Here is a 20,385-nt window from a genome sequence, read left to right as displayed (position 1 = left end):
TCCTTTGCCTTCTTCCAAAGAAGCATTTTTACCCTTGTCCTGTTCTCCATCTATGCTGCTTTGTTGGGGGTCACAAATACTGAAACGAATGAATTAAAGGAAAGACATACCTGGGTCTCATTCATTTTTGTGATAGGTCTTTCAGTATTTCTGGCAGGGAGATTTTTCTGGGCACTGGCCATATCACAGGGTAATTGCTTTAGTGCAAGAATAGATGCAATATCAAGGAGACTGGCAGAGTTTGTGGCCTGTGCACTCTCGCCTTGAGGATCTGTTTCTGCCCACCTGCCCAATCCACAGACTGAGGGAACCTGAGAGGAGAAGAAGAGTGACTGCAGATTTGCATCCCTTGTATTGTGACAATCACTTCATAAACAACTTGAACAAGCTTAGCAGGAAAGGCTGTAAATGACTTGACAATATTATGTCACATAATATATGTGTATATATAATACATATGTGGGTTATACCCGTCCATTGTGCAGACCAATATATGGTAAAAGAAACATATCTCAAGTTGAGAAATTTGAGAGTGGGAAGAGAAACAGCAGGGAGGAAGAGAAACATTTTTTCTTTTTTTTTCTTTTTTTTCTTTTTTTCCTTTTTTTTTTCTTTTTTCTTTTTTTTTTTTTTTTATTTTCAGCTATGCATTTGCCTAATAAGCCCCAAGAAAATTAGGATCTGATGCTCTGAGGTGTTTTTGTAGAGCCTGCCACAAAGCCTGCTGAAGCTGGCAGAGAGAGTCCAATTCCCTCAGCTCCTGCATCACTGTGTGTGGGGCTGAGGAGGTACCAACCGGGGAAGCCGCAGCTCCTTTCCTCTGTGCTCCCACCTTTCCTGTGCTTTGCCAGTCAATGCAGGCAGCTGGGAGGAAACTTGCTCTTTTATTGCCCTGGGGCAACACAGAAGACAGCTACAGTCAGCCCCTCCATACTTTAGGATGAATATGGACACAGGTGCCTTTTCACCACAAATTCCCGGCATTTTCCTTTTTAATAAATGGACACCTACTGCAGTAAGAGGATGGCTCTTTCTTATCTCCCTTTTCCCCCCCGTCTGCCTTTCCCTCCTCCCAACAAAGCAAAAGACAAAAGAAAGTCTCCTTCTCTGTCCCTTCGTTACCCACTTGCTCCTGAGACTGTCTAATAAACTGATTAGTGCGATGTTCTTTGTGAGATGTGCTGCAACACTCCGCTACAAAAGAGTGATTTTATTATATGGGAGAAAATATTAATTTTCTTGCTTTGTGTGTTTAATGGTGATAATGATTATGATCTTACATTTCTATTGTGCCTCTCCTCCCAGAGGGCCTCAGCTTGCTTTATAAACCCACACTGACACACCAACTCTATGCAAGGATGGCTTCCTCTCCTATTAAAGCACAGTCATCTCTGCAATGAATGCAGCCGTGATGCAAAGCATTACAACCCAGCCCTCTAGGACAGAAAACACAGCCTGCCTGGGTCAGCTACAAACAGCAGCTGAGGGGCAGGAGATGAGGAAGGTAGGTGTGGAGAAGATTACTTCTTGCTGCCAAGAGGACCCAGGTTCAGTCTCACATGAACCAGCATTACTCTACAAATAAATATGGTGTGACTCACCTGTGGAAGGGGACTGGGGATCTGCCTCCACAACTTAACGACTTCTCTCTGTGCCTCCCACCACAGGACACTGAGTTTGTCTGGGGTACATCGCTAGCAACAGCAGGACTCTGAGTTTCTAGAGGGGAAGGGAAGGGAAGGGAAGGGAAGGGAAGGGAAGGGAAGGGAAGGGAAGGGAAGGGAAGGGAAGGGAAGGGAAGGGAAGGGAAGGGAAGGGAAGGGAAGGGAAGGGAAGGGAAGGGAAGGGAAGGGAAGGGAAGGGAAGGGAAGGGAAGGGAAGGGAAGGGAAGGGAAGGGAAGGGAAGGGAGCAACAATGATCAAATAAATTATTCAGCACCAAATATTTGCTCAGCTTTAATTTGGAAAGAAGAGCAGTTGTTTAGTGTGAGCTGGCACCCAAAACTGAAGAAGTTTCACCTTAATGTTCAGGAAAGGAGTGGGTTTTTCCAGATGGGATATTGCCACTTCCTAGATGCCTGACAGAGATAATACCAGCCCAGCTGTCACTGCACTGCCTGAAAGTCAGTTGAGGGAGCACAAGGAGGTAATGCTGGTAACTGAAGTTAGTAGAACCCCTCTCCCAGCCAGAGCACTTTTTGAGGAGGGGGTTATAGTCACAGGGATCCTTCAGTTCACAAGCCTGGGGGACAGTAAGGTGGCTAAGGGACAGAAGGAAGTGGCTACAATAGTAACTTTGTTTTAGACATTTATTTTCCTTGGGTTTGCCCCACATTTTTCTCTAGAGGCATGCATGGTGTGCTATGGCTACACCATGTGCTGGGCCTGTTGTGTGGCTCAGGCACATCCAAGCTGGCTCCCAGCAAGTCCAGCCACATACAGGGAAAGTCAAGGCGGGACAACATGAAGTTCAGTGCAGGATCCGAAACTGGTTCAGGCAGCAAATCAAATATCTGGGCAGTTAGTAGGCACTGTGCTTCCTGCTGCTGTGATTAGACTGCTGCCATGGCCTTCGTTAGCCCCAGACAGACAGTTGGGGTGCAGCAATACTGTGTTGTAATGTGGGTGCCATGTAGCAGCAAACTGCTGACACACTCCTGCTGACGGGGAACAGGGATGTGATAAAAGGGAGAGAGGAACTTGGAAGTGAGAATTCTGCCCTTCCTACTCCTTCACATCCTCCTCCTTTCTCCTCTGCAGATACTCCTGAGCTCCTGCATGGCTTCTTGCCTATCCACAGTCACCCCTCTTCTCTGCACAGCATCCTGCCCATGCAGGTCACTGGGAGCAGGCAAATAACAGCAAGTAAAACAATGTAACTGACTTTGCTTTCACCTGCTTGCCCTTTTGGTAATATTAAATAAAATTACTTCCATCTTCTTTCCCCCACCCCACCTGTTAACTGTTTTATGCCCCGTATACAGGGATGTGGTTTCTTTTCTGTTTATAATAGCCCCTAAGTAAGATTTATTTTATCAAAGCCCATGAGCTTGGCTACTGCTATTTAAAGTCAATCAATAGTGGGATATAACCCTCAGGGAAGTGTAATTCTGAAGGGGAGTTGAGGATAAGACTATACAGCCCTGCAAATAGCCTATTGTCATTTCCCTTCCTACAGAGCTGTGCAGCTGGGCTGGCGAGGATCAGTGCAGCCACAAAAAAAAGCCAAAAAAGCTAAATGCACAATGTCTTGTGTGTCCTGGAGTCTACACCTTTTGTAACTCCAGTGTGCTGCACCCCATTTAACCCCAGGGTCCTGCTATGCTCTCAGGCTGGAACCAGTAGACCTTACATCTATTGTGAAGCAGCCCAGCTGCATCTCACAAGCTGTAAGGAGTAAGAAAATAACCAGTGAAATCATTCAAACTCCATGCTGCAGCTCCCCAGGCGACCTCAGCTACATCCTCTCCCCCACGCAGAGTGTGCAGAGTGTGGCTGCGCAACACCGAGCCCTGGGTCCCCGGGATCTCTGCCACCACCCGCCCTTTGTCTCCCCGGGGATCAGATGAAAAGCTTCTTGGGGGAGTGGGAGGAGAAATGCCCAGAGCATTCACAACGAAAGCACAATTTCTGTGGAAAAGAAAATACTGGTCTGCTTCTGTAGTGTCAGAAATTAGGTAACCCCTCCACCTTTCTTGGTGGGGAGCAGTGAGGTGATCCCACAGTGGAGGGGAATAATTGCTCCTTGCACTTTGGAAGTGGGTCCCTGGAGATGATGCACAGTCATGGGTTTTGCCAGGTTTGAAATTTCAGGGTCAAGATTATTGCAAAGACCTGGTTGGAAAAAGGCAGCATCTTCAAAGATTTTTCTTCACTTGCCAGCAACTGAGCACACGAAGGCATCCCGCAAAGCTGTTCCTCACCTCTGTGCTAGATCAGGAGGACAGTATTTACCTGAAGCATCATCCTCCCAGTTACATACAAAACAGCTCTTAAAAAACAAAGACTGTGAGGGAAAGAGTTGGACTAGAGCTGTCTTAATTCTTTCAGTATGCAGCAAATCAGCCTCTGGTCTTATAATTTAGCCACATCCTAGTAGTCCCTCATAAGGACAGCAAAAGACACCTGCCTAGTCACTGGATGACTCCTTTGCCAATTTTCAGACTACTAAATGCCATCAAAGATACAAAAGAAACAAAACCCATGGCTGTTAACAACTGCCTCTTGTTTGTTAGCCTCATTCTCGGAGTGCACTGAATGCTTTTTGCTGAAAGTTCAAAAAAGACTTCTTTTCTTCCTGGAGGAGGAAGCACAGAAATGCCAGACCAAGCCATGGCAAAGTCGTGAGAGGCTGAAAAACAGTACCTTTCCTAGGAAGCATTAGGCACCTTCAGCTGTGCCAGTGCTTCAGCATTCAGGGTGGTACTAGGCTGAGGCACAGCCTCTGATGCAAATATTTTTCTGGTGTTTTTTCTCAGAAAACTCTGAAAACTGGCTCAAGATCCAGAGCTGAAAAGCAAGGCAGCAAGTTGCTTCAATGATAGATTTATGTTTGGAGCTTCGACTACTTTCAGATGAAGCAAGTAGCGTATATGACAGTGAGTCCTGTCAAGTAGCAAAGAAATCTTAAGCCCAGAACAAAAAAAGCACATTTTTTCTGTGTTATTTTTTTCCCCTTCAAAGTTCTGTATTGATTTTATTAAGCTCTCCCAAGACAGATAATTGCAGCAAGGACAGAGGATCCACTAAGATACACAGTTATTTTACAGGAGTATATCTGCCATGCTCTTTTCTTCGCCCCTCCCCTCCTCCCCGAGGGCTCTCCCTCACCCTGTGTAGTCTCACATTTAACAGGTTTCAGTGTTGCTGTTTTGTTTGGCACTGATGGATGTCAGCGGAGGGTGTACTCGGTGAGATGGGACACTCCAAAACTGCCACAGCTGATTGAACTGTGAAACTGGGCAGGCAGGAAAATAGGTGTTTCCTAATGCAAACAGAGTAGACACTCATATTGTAAAATTAGTTGAGCCTTAATATTGGGAAGAAATTTTTTATTACATGAGATTGCCACAGGTTTTGCAAATGACTAGGAACCTTGACAACTGGCTATCTTGTATCTAATATACTTTAAATTAAAAATCCAATGTGAAAATGTGCCCTGAAATTAATGACCATTGTATGCCTGGCAGTTTATCTTACTATTTGTAATGCAATAAAAGAGGATCAGATAAACACAGGCATAACCTCTGCCACAACTGATAATGTAAAACATCCCTTGTATCATTTGTCTTTCCTTTAGGCAGTATACAAAAGACAGAAAAATGAACAATTCATGCCTAAACAAAGAGGAGCTTGAAAGCAGTGCATGTCAGATGTTTACTCTAGGTCATTATTAGGGGGTTGAGTGGATCTGCTTATAAACACAGGCTACTTTGTGGGTAGGGAAATGTGAGAGATAAAGTGTTTTCAGAAACAAGACATCTCTTTTAAAGGCACAATGTTGCTTTTTCTGGTATGCACAGTAAGTTACAGATAATGTTTTTTTATGGGATATGAAACACCGTCTCATGAGCAGTGTAAAACATAATGTGCTGTAGAAACAATGCTTTTTCCCTCCACTTTGTGCAAATGCCATTTTTCATTACACAGTGAATCTGAGCTTGCCTGGGATTGAAATGAGATCAGAAGAGCACCCTATGACAGATGGATATGCAGACCTCTGATGTGCTGAAGAAAGATCTACTTGAGACCACTGGGAGGTGTTCCTTTGGTAGCTTTCACTTGAATCTAAGTTTGAAACATGGGATCTTTCAAGAATGTCACATCTTTTTATGTTATCCATTTTAACCATTCTTATTCATTGCTGAGTTTACACCCAGTCCAACCAGAGGCAGCAGAAGAAAAAGCGCCTAAACAAACAGAAAGAGCCTTGGGGATTCAGTAATGGGTACAGAGCGTGCATGCCGTAATCATTCTTTTGATTTGTGTTCAGATATGTTTTCTACTTGCCTTGCAAAGAATGCGTGCTTTCCCTCTGGATTGCAAATAATCTGAATCTGGATAAAACCATTACAAAGTGCCCTTCAAAAGACTGAGCCTGCATTTGAAATGAATGTGTGATGGAAACGCTCAACATGAGGATTAAAAAACTTTGGTTAAATGCAGAGGAGCCGGAGCATAGCAAACATCCTGCTGTGGATTTTCTTTATTCTGTCCCTTTCCTGGCTTCTCAGGCCTTCCTTTAAAGTGAGCCACCACCATGTATGAGCATCAAGATGCAGTTATCTGTCTAATTAACTAAACAAAGCCCACACACACCAACATAACCCCTCCAGAGAGGAAATATACTTCCTGGCAGCCCCTGCCGCCTGCTCCCGGGGGTCATGGCGCACTGTCCTTCCCATGCTGCAGTGCTTCCCAGGTCTTCCCGGGCAGCTTTTCTATTCTCCCCATGGCACGTGCAGCTTTTTGCACGAATACCGAGCAAGGCACGTTGTGCAGTCACGTTGCTGTAAGTATACAAGCAGACTGAAATGAGGTGATTAACATGGTTGCTTGGCAAATATTCATTACTTCTTGACAAGTATTCTCGCTTAGTGATCTTAGGGTGAATGCAAGCATCCCAGTTAAAGACACAGGAGATTGAAAGCAGAAACTGCACGGGTGGGTTCAAGACCCTCAATTGTTGTAGTAAATGCAGGTTGAGTGCATCTACAGATTGCATGGGCAAACCTTTAACCACAGCTGGTGAGTAGGACTTGGCAGTTGCATGCAACTGGCACTACACAACAATTTTTTCCTTGTTAAATTTATTCATTGGGTCTATAAAGCAACATTACAACCCTGCTTGCCCGGCTCATGCTGGAGGTAAGAGAGGGGCTAGGCACCATGCTTGGAAGAGTCACTTTGGTGTCACAGTACCTCTGGAAACCCTCCCTCTTTTCAGCTTCCCAGTGCAAACAGCAGTACCCAAGCCATGTTAGCCATTGTGGGGGCCCAGTGGATGGGCTGCTCTGCACAGCTAGTCCATGGGCATAGCGCAATGCGCTTTCATGCCAAGAGCACCCCCTAGCCTCTCTAGATGGCTGCAAAGGAACATCTCAAGTGCCCCCTTTGTAACTGCTGCTGTCAAGAAGTCTCAGGCTGAGGAAGGCTGGAAGTGTTATGAAGTACATGGGAGGGAAGAGCAAGGTTAATGAGACAGCCCAACTGAGAAATAAAGACAAATGTGCAATACATTGCACATGGGGTTTTGTGAAGATAAATATGCAATACATTGCACATGGTTTGTGAAGGACCCTACCACCAGCCATGGAAAAAGTACAAGTTTTGATTCTATGCCTAGCACTGGATTTGTTGTCCCAAGGGCTCCTAAGGAAACCAGTTCATACAATTTAAAGGGTTAGAAAAGGTCTTGTCCTGGCAAAACTGATCAAATGTTAAAAAAAATAAGATTTACTTATAGATCTGTTTCTATTGCGTTTGTGATGTAGACAGATATTTAGTCTAGAGTAACAGCTGTCTTCCTGAGTTCATTCTCCAGTGAAGTCACTACCAACAGAGGCTGGTGATACATAAAACCTCTTAACCTTTTCTGCTAAGCGCTTTCTTTTGACTTCCTTGGCTGTTGATAACACCTCCAGCCTTCCTCAGCCTGGGACTTCTCCTTGACTCCCCTTGGCTCCCTCACTAAGGCTATTCTGTTTCTCTCTCTGTCATTTGCTGAAGTTCATCTCCTGCTGTCCCTCAAGAGCCCACACTTTGTACTCTTTGTTCCTATGCTTGCAGTTATTCCTCTGTTACCAAGAGCTATGCTTGTCTATGGATCAGGTTATACCTATACGACTGATAAAACTTGTAGAAAAGGCCTAAACTCATCATCCGGGTGCCCTGTTTCTTCCTGGTCCGTTGTCACTTATAGTCACTCCCCACCCTCCCTCCTGTGGAAATCTCACTGGACGAAGTCTTACTCGTGGCTTCTAAATATGATCTTCACCTTCCCTGAAAGAAATCTGTTATTGCAGCTGAAATACACATAAAATAGTCTTGCTTTGGCTCAGCCACAAGTCTCTGAAGCGACCTGGCAGAGGCCAGTGGGAGTGGCAGAGTCTTGGCAGAGGGACAGACAGCCCAGGACACAGCCCTGGAGGAGTTGTGCCAGAGTGGGGATTTATGGTACACCAAAGCAAGACTTTGGGATTTGATGCCTCATCCAGTTCTCATTAACACGCACTAGGAGTCCTGTCACTAGCTCAGAGAGAAACTGGGCCAAGTCTTACACCCTTTTAAAGTTATTTAAAGTCTTGTCGCCATCAACATCCATTTGCCATGCTTCTAAATGTCAAGATTTAAAGTTATTTTCCTCAGATGTTATTTAGTAGCTTTCCACAATATATTCCATTTCATACCACATTAAATTGTGCTATTCTATAAGGATGTATATTCTATAGGAACCATTGTCATATTCCCTTCTAATGGAATCAAACACAAAATTCAACAAGCTTTTAAAATTCTATCTGCTAAAAAATGAGCTAGTAATATGAAATTCCTCCCACATACTCCCACTCTAATGTTTCTCTAAAATCTATTTATCTTAGTCACGACCTTATGAGCATGAACAGAATGTGGCAAACATTTCTCAGTGCAAGAATGTGTCTAAACTTTGGAAGAAGTTGTTATAGCTGAAAAGGTATAATTTCCACACAGCATTCAGGTTATATACTGTGATAAAAAAAATACAGATGCCAGAAAAGTTGTTACCTTGTGGTTTACACTTTACTTGAATTTACTTCTCTCTTTTAATTTTGATGGAGTACTACAAGTTACTGAGTGCTCTCAGCCCCCACAGACATCAGCGGAAGCTGAACATCGTCAGGCCTTGCTAGCAGACATTCAGTAACTCACAGGACTAAGCCCTTTAAGAAATAAATAATTTCCAACTGACAAAACTGCTCACTTAGGGTAATTTTCTGCTGATACTGAAGCCAAGGGGAGTTTTTCATTATCTTCAAGAATAACAGGACAGTGTCTTCAGAAACTGGTAATAAATTAGTAAGGGACATAGAAAAGAAGTGTTCTTAAGCGTGTTTTGGCATTTCATGAAAAATCTGAATAACAATGAATAGAAAGGATTAAGAAGTATCCAAAACAAATGGGTTGGTTGAACATTGGCTGATTCTACTAGAATTGCTTGGATTTTTCTAGAGCATTCTTTATTTTTCTTGAGGGATGAACACTAAACAATAGACAGGCTTAGATGACAATAGCATTAAGGATTAGTTTGCATCCAAAACAAAAGTTGAACTGCCCAAGGAAAAGAAAAAGGCTGCCCACAGAAACATTGGACTATCCCTGTGTATGTTTTGGGATAGATCCAAGAACAATATGTTCTGGAAAAAAGATGATGTGCCAAAGAAGTTCACCCCTGGTCAGGCATTCCCTAAACTCTAGAAATGTGTAATCTGAGATACCAAAAATATGTCACAGGCATGTTCAGTATTTATGGATGCCATTTAGCAAGCATGAGGTCAGAGGCAATGAACTTGCTACATAATGTTGTTCCATGTTACTGCATACGATAAAAATTAACAGACTTTTTTTCCACCCTAAATGGCAGTATTTATTATACTATATACCAATGCTGAACCAGGGAATGGTGCCTATTTTGTTCACATTTCTAGTACTAGTCTGGAAAGTGAGACAAGTTACCGTGTTTCAAACTGAGAAACCTATTTAAAAATGCATTTCTTTTTAATTTATAGTTGTCACTTTGAAGAGTGTTCCACAGTTGGGTGGCCATATAGAAAGTAACATAATTCACACTCCATTTGGGGGAGCAAAATACTGCAAGCACATTAAAATCTTTTCCGTTGACTTATGAGTCAGAGAAAGAAATGCAAGTCACACGCCTCTCACTTACCCAAAGTCTACAGCAGCATGACTGCTGAGTTCACTCCAAGACGTCTGTCCTGAGAAAAGGTGTTGGTTATAGATGAGCTGTGAAAGTGTATCTTGAGAGAGTTTAGAAAGACTCCTCCTAGGACTACAGATGTCCCTCCAGACTGAACAATTGGTACTCTAAGCTTTGTTTTTGCAGGACAAAAACCTAGAAGTTTACTTGAAAAACAACCAAACAAGACCAATCCCTCCCCAAGAATGTCCCAATGTTTAAGTTTCCTTCAACCATCTATCATGCTGTAATTGTCATCCTCATGTCAATGTCTTTCTCGGCAAGAAAAAACTTGGGTAAGCAAATAAATTTTCATTCCAGATATTAAGTCACAGCTCAAGAAGTCCAATGAATGCTTCATCCAATAAAATTTTTATTTATTCTCTAGGTATGGTTTTCAATCAATCAGATCTATTTTTATTATTATTATTCCATTTCAGGGTATTGTGTCTGATTTTTCACAGATTTTGTAGATAAGCTAGACCTGGCATTAGGAAAACTTGTCAAGGTTGAGATCAGTAAGGCCAGGGGAGGAAGGAATATAATTAGGCTTAAAATGGAAATTCTGCTGGTTTTTTGTTTGTGAAGTAGCTGCTGGCACTATGTGACATCTTTCTGCTCTCTCTAAACACACAAGTCCACCAGTCAGCAGCCCATAGGGACTGCACAGGGGACACAGCTGTGCATCCTCTTCTGGGATGACCTTCCTTATAGCTTAGTCTGTCTGTTCCAGTCCTTCATTATCTTTCCCAGTAGCAGGTTTTTCCTAGTGTCTCACCTGAATTTAAATTGCCTAAGACTTATCTTGGTCACCATGGATGTGGAAAACAAATCATCCCCTTCTGCAATTTTGTGTTGCTATGTTTGTTAGGGTTGATTCCTCCCTCTGTCCTCTGCAACGTAGGCTAAAATAACCCCAGATGGTTTGTTCACTTCCTCTCTAGACTTCTGGCCAGTTTTAGTGGTCTCCTCTGGACTTTCTACTATTGATCCACATGTTTTTCAAAAGACATCACCCAACATGGGACTCAGCCCTGCAGCTGTGCAGGCAGTTCAGGCTCACTGGGGCTGAAGAGATTGGAAGGATTTCTCACACGTCTTAAGTTTCTGTTTATATTACTATAACTTTTGCTGGTTTTGCAAGTATTTCCTCTTCCTCAGCTCATGATTCACAATGGTCCTCTGATGGTTTCATGAAGAACCTATATTTTGCCAGCTGGTCTCTATCTATGTTTATTTGATGAAGCCTTCCCAAGAATAGTGCCTTGCATTTTACATTATTGACACTCTACTTTCTCAGAGCATCTTCCCGAGACAATTTTTAATTTTAGCTTTATCTTCCAAATTATCTGGTCAGTCCCAGTGAGGTGCCTTTTGAAAATTTAATAAGCATACTTTATTTTCCCCCATATACCTTGATACTGAAAATATTGAAAAGAACTGGACCAAGGACTGACTCTTACAGAACCTCACAACCTACAAGTTGTTTTAGTAGTACATCCTGGCTGTTTCTTGTCACCCAGATAATATTACCCCCATCTTAGAAGCTGCCCCATCCAGGCTATTCTTTGGCAGGTTAGGAAAAAGTTACATGTAATAGCATGAAAATCTCCCTAAAATCAAAATATTGGATCACTCCTGTTTCTCTGTCTGAAAAGTGTTTATCAAGTCATGTTAGACTGACCAGTATTGTTTATTCTTGGCAAATCTGTACTTGCTTCTACTCACCTTGTTTTCTCCTAGATGTTTAAAAATAGTTTGTGTTAATTATTTCAGCTTTTTCCAGGAACTAAGAATAACTTAGGAGCTCCATAATTCTGAACAACTCTTTATTTTACCCCACTTCACAGAGGTAGGCACTTTGTTCTTTCCTGCTCTCTGACATCTCACTTTTCCAGAGCAGGCTGTTAATAATACTACTAATAGCACTGAGACTATATCCAGTGGTCCCTTTATTACCCTGTGAATGAGGGTCACTGAGCCCACAAAGTATGAAAATATCTGATTTACCTGCAAATTCCTTGAGCATTGCCTCATGGCAGTTCTTCGTAGGGTCAAACCTGATGGAGTTATACTGGCCGAGGAAAACAGTGTCCTGCGACAGTCAACATCGGTTTGCTCTGGTGATTGACAAATTGTCCTGCGCAGGAGCCCTCTAATACTAACACTGTCTGTAGTTTGATCATGATCAATAGATATTGCGATAGGCTTGTGAAAAGTGCTGTTTGATTACTTTTACATGAAGGCAGTACAAAAATGTCTCTTAACTCAAAGTATCAAAATATGAGCTGAGAAGCTGGCAGATAAATTATTAGAATACAGTCTTTGCACTGATAAACTTTTGAACTTTCATTGAACTTGTATATTAAGAATAGGCAGTTATTCCAAGAGGAAAATTCACTAGACAACCTACAATTTTTCTTTCACGTATTTAAGGAAGATGTTTGATCTGGTAAAGAAATAATAGTAATTTATGTCTCTGATAATTGAGAAGGATTATAGTTCTATACACAGAAAGAAGCAGCCATCACCTGTTCTCTGAGCCACAGTCCTATTAAAGAGGTAGATACCACCTTAACCAGATGAAACCTCAATATTTTGGCTTAGGAGACCAAGGAAGCTTCCATCTCCCTGTGAAATGAAAACATTGCTATCAGCCTCTTGCTGTCTCACTCCTGCCTTAAGACTTTGACACAAAATTATTCAATCCTCCTTCTTCCTCATGCCCTTTTCTTTAAAATGAGACAGTCATTTCTCCTCATGCACGCAGAAGCAGGCTCTAGGGACAGCTGTCCTAATAGTTACAAACCTTCCTTCTTCAGACTGGGCAAATTTGCAATACTCTGTTCAGCATCCTGCTCTAAACAAACAGGTATAAACTAAAGGTTTATATATAATTCATGACACAGGTGAATTTTTTACTGCTGACCCTGCTGTAGAGGAAGACCGAATCCATTAAAAAGCATCACCTGCTGTCAGTGTACAGGGCACAAATCATAAGATTTCCTGACCAGGTTTGTTTCATCCTACCTAAAGCACAACTCAAGGAAATGAGATAAGCAGGAGGACATATCTGAAGCACTGATTTGCAGACAAGCCACCTCATTCAGCCATTCAGGGCATGGAGGTCATGCCTTTTTGACTGTCATGGAGCAAGCCCCATCCCTTAAAATCCTGTAGGCCGTGACATCTGCAGCCGGGTAGTGATGTTCAGGTGAAGGTGTCACATGTAGGTGGTGTGAGCATGGAGCACCTGTTCATCCCATGAAAAATAGCACAGATTCAGGAAAAACAGCCTGCAAGGAGTTCTGCTTTCTCCGCTTCCCCTGGGTCCAGCTTACCTACACAACTCAGTGAGTTTAGATGGAATGGGGGGAATCTGAAGGAAAGTGATTGCTTTCCAGCCCTCCAGATTTTCATTGGCCTTTTTGGGGGAAGGAGGTGGTAAATGATCCCATCTGCTCCCAGGCTGGCCACATCGAGACCTTCCCATCTCCGCTGAAGCACTGTGACTGAGCTCTGCTCCTGCAGCTTCCCCACTCTGTTCCCTCTGGTCTGTTGCTTTCTCATGCTTCAAACATGAGCCTCCTACCCTGGATGCTCGGGAGCAGCCTTCCATGCATCTCTCTCCTACCTCATCAGGAACATATCCTTTTCCACTCTAATCTTTCTTTCTGGTCCAGTTATTCACTAATTCCCACCTGTGACCTCAATCCAGACTCTCAAAATGGAAATCTCCTGCTAACTTAAACAGGCTTTGAATCAATTCTATATTAACTATTTTTAGGGTGCTGAGGACTACCCTACTTAAAGAAGTCCTCTGCAACAGTTGTTGCATACATTGCTTTCTCCTGTAATTATAAATGAAAATTTCTGTAGTTATTGTCTTTCCTCTGTTCTACTAACTTATAGAAGTGAGCATTGCACAGGTTTCTGTGAGGTCAGAGGTGTGGGATGATATTAATCTGGCCAAACACAGATATCTGCACATGGATTAGCCATCCTAAGGACCCTTGGCAGAGAAAGAAGAGAAATCAGCACTGCCAACGTGGGAGTGCATGTATCCTAAAGCAGATGGGGGGTTGATGAACTGACAACTCCTGTGATGAAGCCCATCTCTGATGAAGGTGCTCCCAAGATGATGATCCTCCAGACAGAGAGCCTTATGTTGGTCTCCCAGGAGGATCTCTCTGAGTACTGATCTGCCTTTTCCAGGGTATTTTAACTTTATTTTCCAGGGTATTATTGTAACTCGGTAATCTGCAAGTTATAAAACAGCGTGCGGCCATAAAACCAGTCTGTTGCGAGAAGGCAGACCCATGGGTATCTCAGTGCTCCCTCCAGCACTGCAGAAAGGGTTCACAGCTCTGCTGCTCCCTGGGCATTTCTTGAAAGGGCTCATGTCAGGGAGCAAACTTGGCATGGAGGCCAGCAGGCTTGCAATAGCCCACTTCTACCTGAGCAAATACTCTGACCCACTGAAACTGTGTGGCTGCCTGCAAACCGCCTGCTAGGAATGGTCCCTGAACAGTGTTCGGGGTCTGGACCCCTGTCAGCCACCCTGGGCTGGGGCCATCGTGAGGACTTTGCCATGCGGATGATCCTGTCCCAGCTCCTAGGAACACTCCCAGGCATAGCTTTTTTTACCCCATCATCTGCAGTAATGTTTTTCCTCTTCTCAAAGCTTCATGCCCACTTACTGCCAACTGCTCCACCCTTGATCTCCCCAAAAGTGGCAGCTTTAACAGTTTAATGTCCTCTTTGTTGCTGGTCAGGAGACAGGTTGCAAGCTGTACGGAATATTCTCCAACAAATAATTTTCCCGCTGTTAGCTCTACAGGCAAGAGTCACACTGACAGTACTTTTTCCATTGCTTTTCATGCCATTTGTTTTGCTTCTAACAGTCTCCTGGCAAGGTTAATCGTTAAAGTCACTCATGCAAACTGAGGCTTTCCTGCTATGGATAGAAACTTGTACAGATAACTTCTTCCTTCTTCGTTCAGTCATGAGTTTAAACTTGGATATACATTTCCTGTCTAGCAAAGTTTGTCCAAAAGGTTCCTGTAGGATAGTTTTTCTTTGGAAAACACAGAGCAGTTGGAACCCAAGCCCTCAGCCAGGATGTGAGTGTATGTGCCACCTGAAAGACAACGCAAGGGAAAAGTCAAACCCAAAGAGAAAACTCTCACCTCTTCAAAATGAAACAATTTTGGTCTTATCGAAATTAAATTCTATAGAATGAAGTTGAAATAAAATGTTCTTTCCATTTTTCTTAAATTTGATTCTTGGAGCCAAGTCAAACAAAAATATCTAAAATCCTGGCTTTATCCCCTGGTTGCAGCTCTGTTTACTGTGTTCCTGCCTCTTGGGCAGTGGACAATGAATGTCTGGCTACTGGTGCATGGCAGCTGATGTGCAGACATGCTCAGGAACAGCAAGGTGGCAGTATCCTGGGCACAAGTGCGAGGAATTTTTTTATCATCTTATCTGTAAAGAGCCTGAAGTGAGGCAAGTCTATTAGGTTTGATTTCCCAGCCTAAAAAATGTTACCACGAGGAAGTTGTTCCTGTATGGCACCTGCCTCAAGAATCACCACTCACCAAAGACACACTGCAGCTGCCCTCATCTAATCCCCTCATTTTATATGAGTCTCTTTCTTCTTTCTCCCCCTTCCCCAACTCTTTGCCCTGAGGAAATCAGGATTAAGATATTTCTTTCTGCCTTTTTTGAAGTATCCCAAAACCTCAGACCCAAAAGTCTTCTCCCTATAGCAATATTGGGTACTCTAATTGCAATATGTACTTTACATGCAAATTTTAGTGATTAGGTTAAAATTAGTTTCTCTTGGAAGCTGAGAAGCAGTGTCCCCTGAAACAAAAACAATTTCTTTGAAGCAAGTCGATAGCACATGGGAAAGCATTGTTAAATTGAGCACCTACCTTATTGTATACACTAGCAAACTTACATACAGAAGTTTCAAGACAAAGGTATATTGGAGAGAGTGATAATAATGGGTAAAACCAGCATGTGAGACTGTGACAGCAACTTTTTTTTATCAGACTGTGTGGAATATAAATTAAAATCCTAAAAAATATAGAACTCAAACCAAGTGGTTCTCACTCAAACTGTGCAGTCATCAGCAGTTTTGGATCATAGCAGAGACTGTTGTTGGTGGTTTCATTTCGTAACAAGACGTTGGTGAATTTCTAGCTCTTAGGAGACAGCAAAGAAGAGACAGAAAAGCAAAGAAGATGCTAAAATAAAAAAGAATTGCCTTTTTTTCTCCAGAAGACGGTTCTAGCTCACTTTTGCAAATCCATGAGTTGAGGCCAAAAATACTGGAGTTTCTGTGTTACCTTGGATGAGATCAGTGCATCCTGGAGATGCAGAACGCTAAATAAGACATCGACAACTCACTTAGATTCCTTACATAATGCCAAACGAAACTGGGTGAATCAGGCACCGAGCTGGGAGGCTCCTTTCTATTCTCATCTCTGCCCATACCTGGCCTCACTGCCTTTGGCAAGTTCTTCACATCAGAAGTTTCATCTGAAGGGAAGGGTGGTTAGGACCAATGTTTTTAAATACAGGGGCCAACAGTTATGCATTTAATTTTAAGTGATATTAAATCTGTGGCATCCGAGAAAGAGAATACCTCTGAACATTAGATCATTTATTCAGAAGTTTGAGTGTGGATTTACACAATGAGCTTATACTCACTGGTGTGGAAGCGCACACCTGTATCTTCCTATCTGCAAAACAGGGAGAGCGCATGAAATAACCAGTTATGCAGTATGCACTCTAAAAACACATACCCTACCTACTCCTTCTACAGGGCTACAAACAAGCTATATAATATCATTGTCTGAAATAACTGGCCTGGGAATCTTTCCCATACGTGCATTCCTTAGCCAGCCTGAACAGCCTGATGATGCTCACCAGAAAAATCCTGCAGTAGTGCATCTCCTGGTTTGGACAAGTCCTCATCCTTGCATGGCACGATGAGTTGAGATGGGCACATATATGGAACCCAGATGAATGCATCCCATTTCACAAGCTCCACTGAAGCATATGGAGGACACGGTAATAGAATCCATGAGATGTAGCAAAAGTCTCCAAAATCTAGGGAAGAAAAATATCTCCTCAGAACTGCAGTTACAGCAAGGGTTTCTGAAAAGCCTCACTAACCTGCCATATGATTTGCTATTACAGACATATGCAGACATATATTTAGCTTAGCTTTTGTAGAATTAGCCTGTTCAATGCCCTTTTTCCACTCTGTTTTAATGCAACATGTGCAGAGGGCAGTAATTTTTCCCTGTTTTAGGCAGAATGACAGGAGACACGGTGTTCTCCAGAAGCCAGGCTGTAGAAAGTGAGGTACCTAGTATGAAAGATGGATTAGGAATGCTCCAACAAAAAATATTTTCATCAAGATCCAGGAGAGACCTCATGATCTGCTGACCTATGTGGTCTCTAGCAGTTTGAAAGGTCCTTGTTTGAGGTGCTACTCTGGTAAGCTTTTTCTTATTTATAGGAGTGAAACAGCGCCAGCATGAGAAACTGAGAGAACAGTATTTGTGATACAGCTTCAGAGATCTGGAAAAGTTTTACAAAAAAATAGTAGTTGTGAGCAAGTAAATAGCACAGATGACACTGGCAAGAAAAGGAGCAAAATATCTGCCTTTGTTAAGCTAAGAGAGTATAAGGAAAACTCAAACGTCTTCAAGTAACGTGGCATGATGACCTCCAGCTTAAGGTGCTCAGGGGACGGGCTGAGTCATTAGCATTATCCCTAGGGATTCCCTGAGTGACGGGTGAGGAACCAGAAGGCCCAAAATTATGTGAGCCTTGAACAGGGGGACAAGGGCAGGGGAGACAGTGCTACTTGATTTCAGCATCCGTGAAAAACATTGCAATGCAAGGTTTATAAAGGGGGGATGATTCAGGCTCTTTTACCTTGCATTGGAGAAGTTTTTGAATGTTCTCATAAAGACCAGAACAGACCCTGACATCAAAAAGCTAAATGTGTCCCCAACTTGTACCTCATGGAACGCCACTAATAATTCTACTGTGATTTGGTCACAGCTGCCTGGGTTTGTTTCCATACTCTCTGTGTTTTTTGTTGGGTACATTTAGGAAAGCTGCTACACTGGAGGACACGCTGGAGAGGCAATCCTCTGGAAAGCTACCTGCGTAAGCCATCGTCAGCATCCCTGCCACGCACCTGACTCGTGGGAGTGAGATTGTGCACGAACGTAACAGAGCTGCACCACGTGGCATACGTGTTCAATCAAGACAACTCACATATTGTGAGTATTAAATATTTAAAACAAATAACACAGGAAGAAGGTGCACCTCATGAATTATTCACAGTAATCTGGTGTTTTGAAAAGTGAATATTTGATAAACTGTGACTTGTGCATGGACAATTTGTAATCAGAAAGAGAGGCAAATCATCAATACATTACTCATTACAAATTATTTGTTCATTTCCAGTATCAGGTTATCTGAGCTGTTTACTCACGCTTACAGCTTCTCTCCGCAGCCCTCCCCGATATTGTGTCAGACTGCGCTGTGCACCCAAGGGAGCCCAGGGACCCCATCGCTCACCTGAGGTCCTTGCGTGTGGCAGAGCCATGGAGCCATCCCAGCACAACTGCCTCTCACCCCTCCCCACTGCGCAGGCGATGCAGATCTGTTCTCCCAGGGCTGAACAGGGTTTGGGAGCTGAGGAAGCGTGGGGCAATAGTACGGTGCAACATGAGGAGGAGGGAATATAAGAGGAACTCCTTTCCTCACCCTCCCCTACTCCTCCACAGGGAGAAAGCAGCCCCAGCTTGCACCCAGCTTAGCAGCACGAGGTGAAACGAGTGACTGCGGTTTCAGGCAATTTGCAGGGTCAGGCTCGCCTACAAGCCAGTGTTTCACTGGTGGTGATATAGGCTGGACCGTCCAGGCCCCAGCCCTGCTCGCAGCAGCAGAGCGGGTAGTCAGGTCTGTTCCTTCTCCCCCTTGGTTATTATCCATGATTACTACACACAGAACCTGCTGGATTTTTTTAAAGAAAGAACCTTGGAAATGCACCCTTTTTTTCTTCATCCATTTTCTTTTTTCTTCGGTGGCAAAATGAAAAAAGAGAGAACTGCAGAAGGGAGAGAGGTACTGGAAGAGAACAAATCTGACATTCCAGTTCCTCCTTCTGCTTCTAAAACAGCCCATGTTCTTGCAAAGGTTTTTGGTAGACCTGTACCGAACAATGGGATTGACTTAAGAAACCCTTCCAAACTTGCGAAATGGAAATTAAGGCAGTAATTTTCTGCAAAAATATCTTAGCACTTTTGGCTCAACACAGATTATTTCTGCCAAAGCAGGGTTCAAAATGATCCCTACAGGACACAGAAGAAAACCAGACAAGTCATGTCATGATACCAGTCATAGTATCCTCATGTTTTGCTGCTTTCATGTTGGGAAATTGCTTTATCTCCATTCATCTCTGTCTCAGCTCTGCCAGTTTCTGAACTATGACAGAACATTGTCTTTTCCTCTGCAATTATTTAGACTTCCTAGTAGCCTCTTGCAATGGATGGCAGCAAGCTTTTTGGAAACCCAAAAACATATAATTTACCAGTTCTATATCTGATCTCATCCCTATAAGAAGTAGTGCTATTGTATCTAAAGGTATAATTTTATATTGCATAAAGCTGCACTAGCTTAATTCAGCTCATATAAAGTTGCACCATTTGTCATTCATTAATATGTGGACACCCATTATTGCACTGGTGAATTTACAGGTACAAGTTAAATGCATATAACAGGTTTGAAGACTTCCTTAAAAAAATGAACATACAGAAGTTTCATCATTTTAACTAAAAGCAGATTCTGTATGGTGCTGTATACAAGCCCTAAGGGATGGGTGGCAACATTTCTTTTTACAGAAGATGCAAGGAGTACAGATCTTGCAGCAGGAGCTAGTAAGTATATCACATTTTAAAATGCTAGCTGCTCAAGCCATGGCTCTTCATAGTGTTTCATTTCAGGAAATATTTCATTTCTATTCTCATTGAGAGCAAGAAAAGGCTGAGGAGAGAGCCTGGGAAACTGACACCCATCAGGATCTAGAAAGCCAGTTGCTGGCAAAAATTTTCTGGAAATTTAGAGAGTGAACCCAGCTCTTTGTCTTTTGTACATACCATTGTAGGGCACTTATTTCTGTAATTGTCATTTTTTCTTCTACCAGGTAATCTGTACATCCTGGTGCCGTGCATTACCTACTGTGTGATGAGTAGTGGTTTGTGTGAACTTCAATAGTTACGTGTCCCAAATGAATACACCTAAATTAAAGCTGTTCTCCATCAGTTCTGGTGTTGCTTAGGCTCAATACCTATAAAAGGCTGTACTTCTCCATATACATGCTTCTGTCTTATGGGTCTCTG

Source organism: Platalea leucorodia (assembly GCF_965183815.1).
Source record: "Platalea leucorodia genome assembly, chromosome: Z".
Classification (NCBI taxonomy): domain Eukaryota; kingdom Metazoa; phylum Chordata; class Aves; order Pelecaniformes; family Threskiornithidae; genus Platalea; species Platalea leucorodia.
This window is presented reverse-complemented; position numbering follows the sequence as displayed.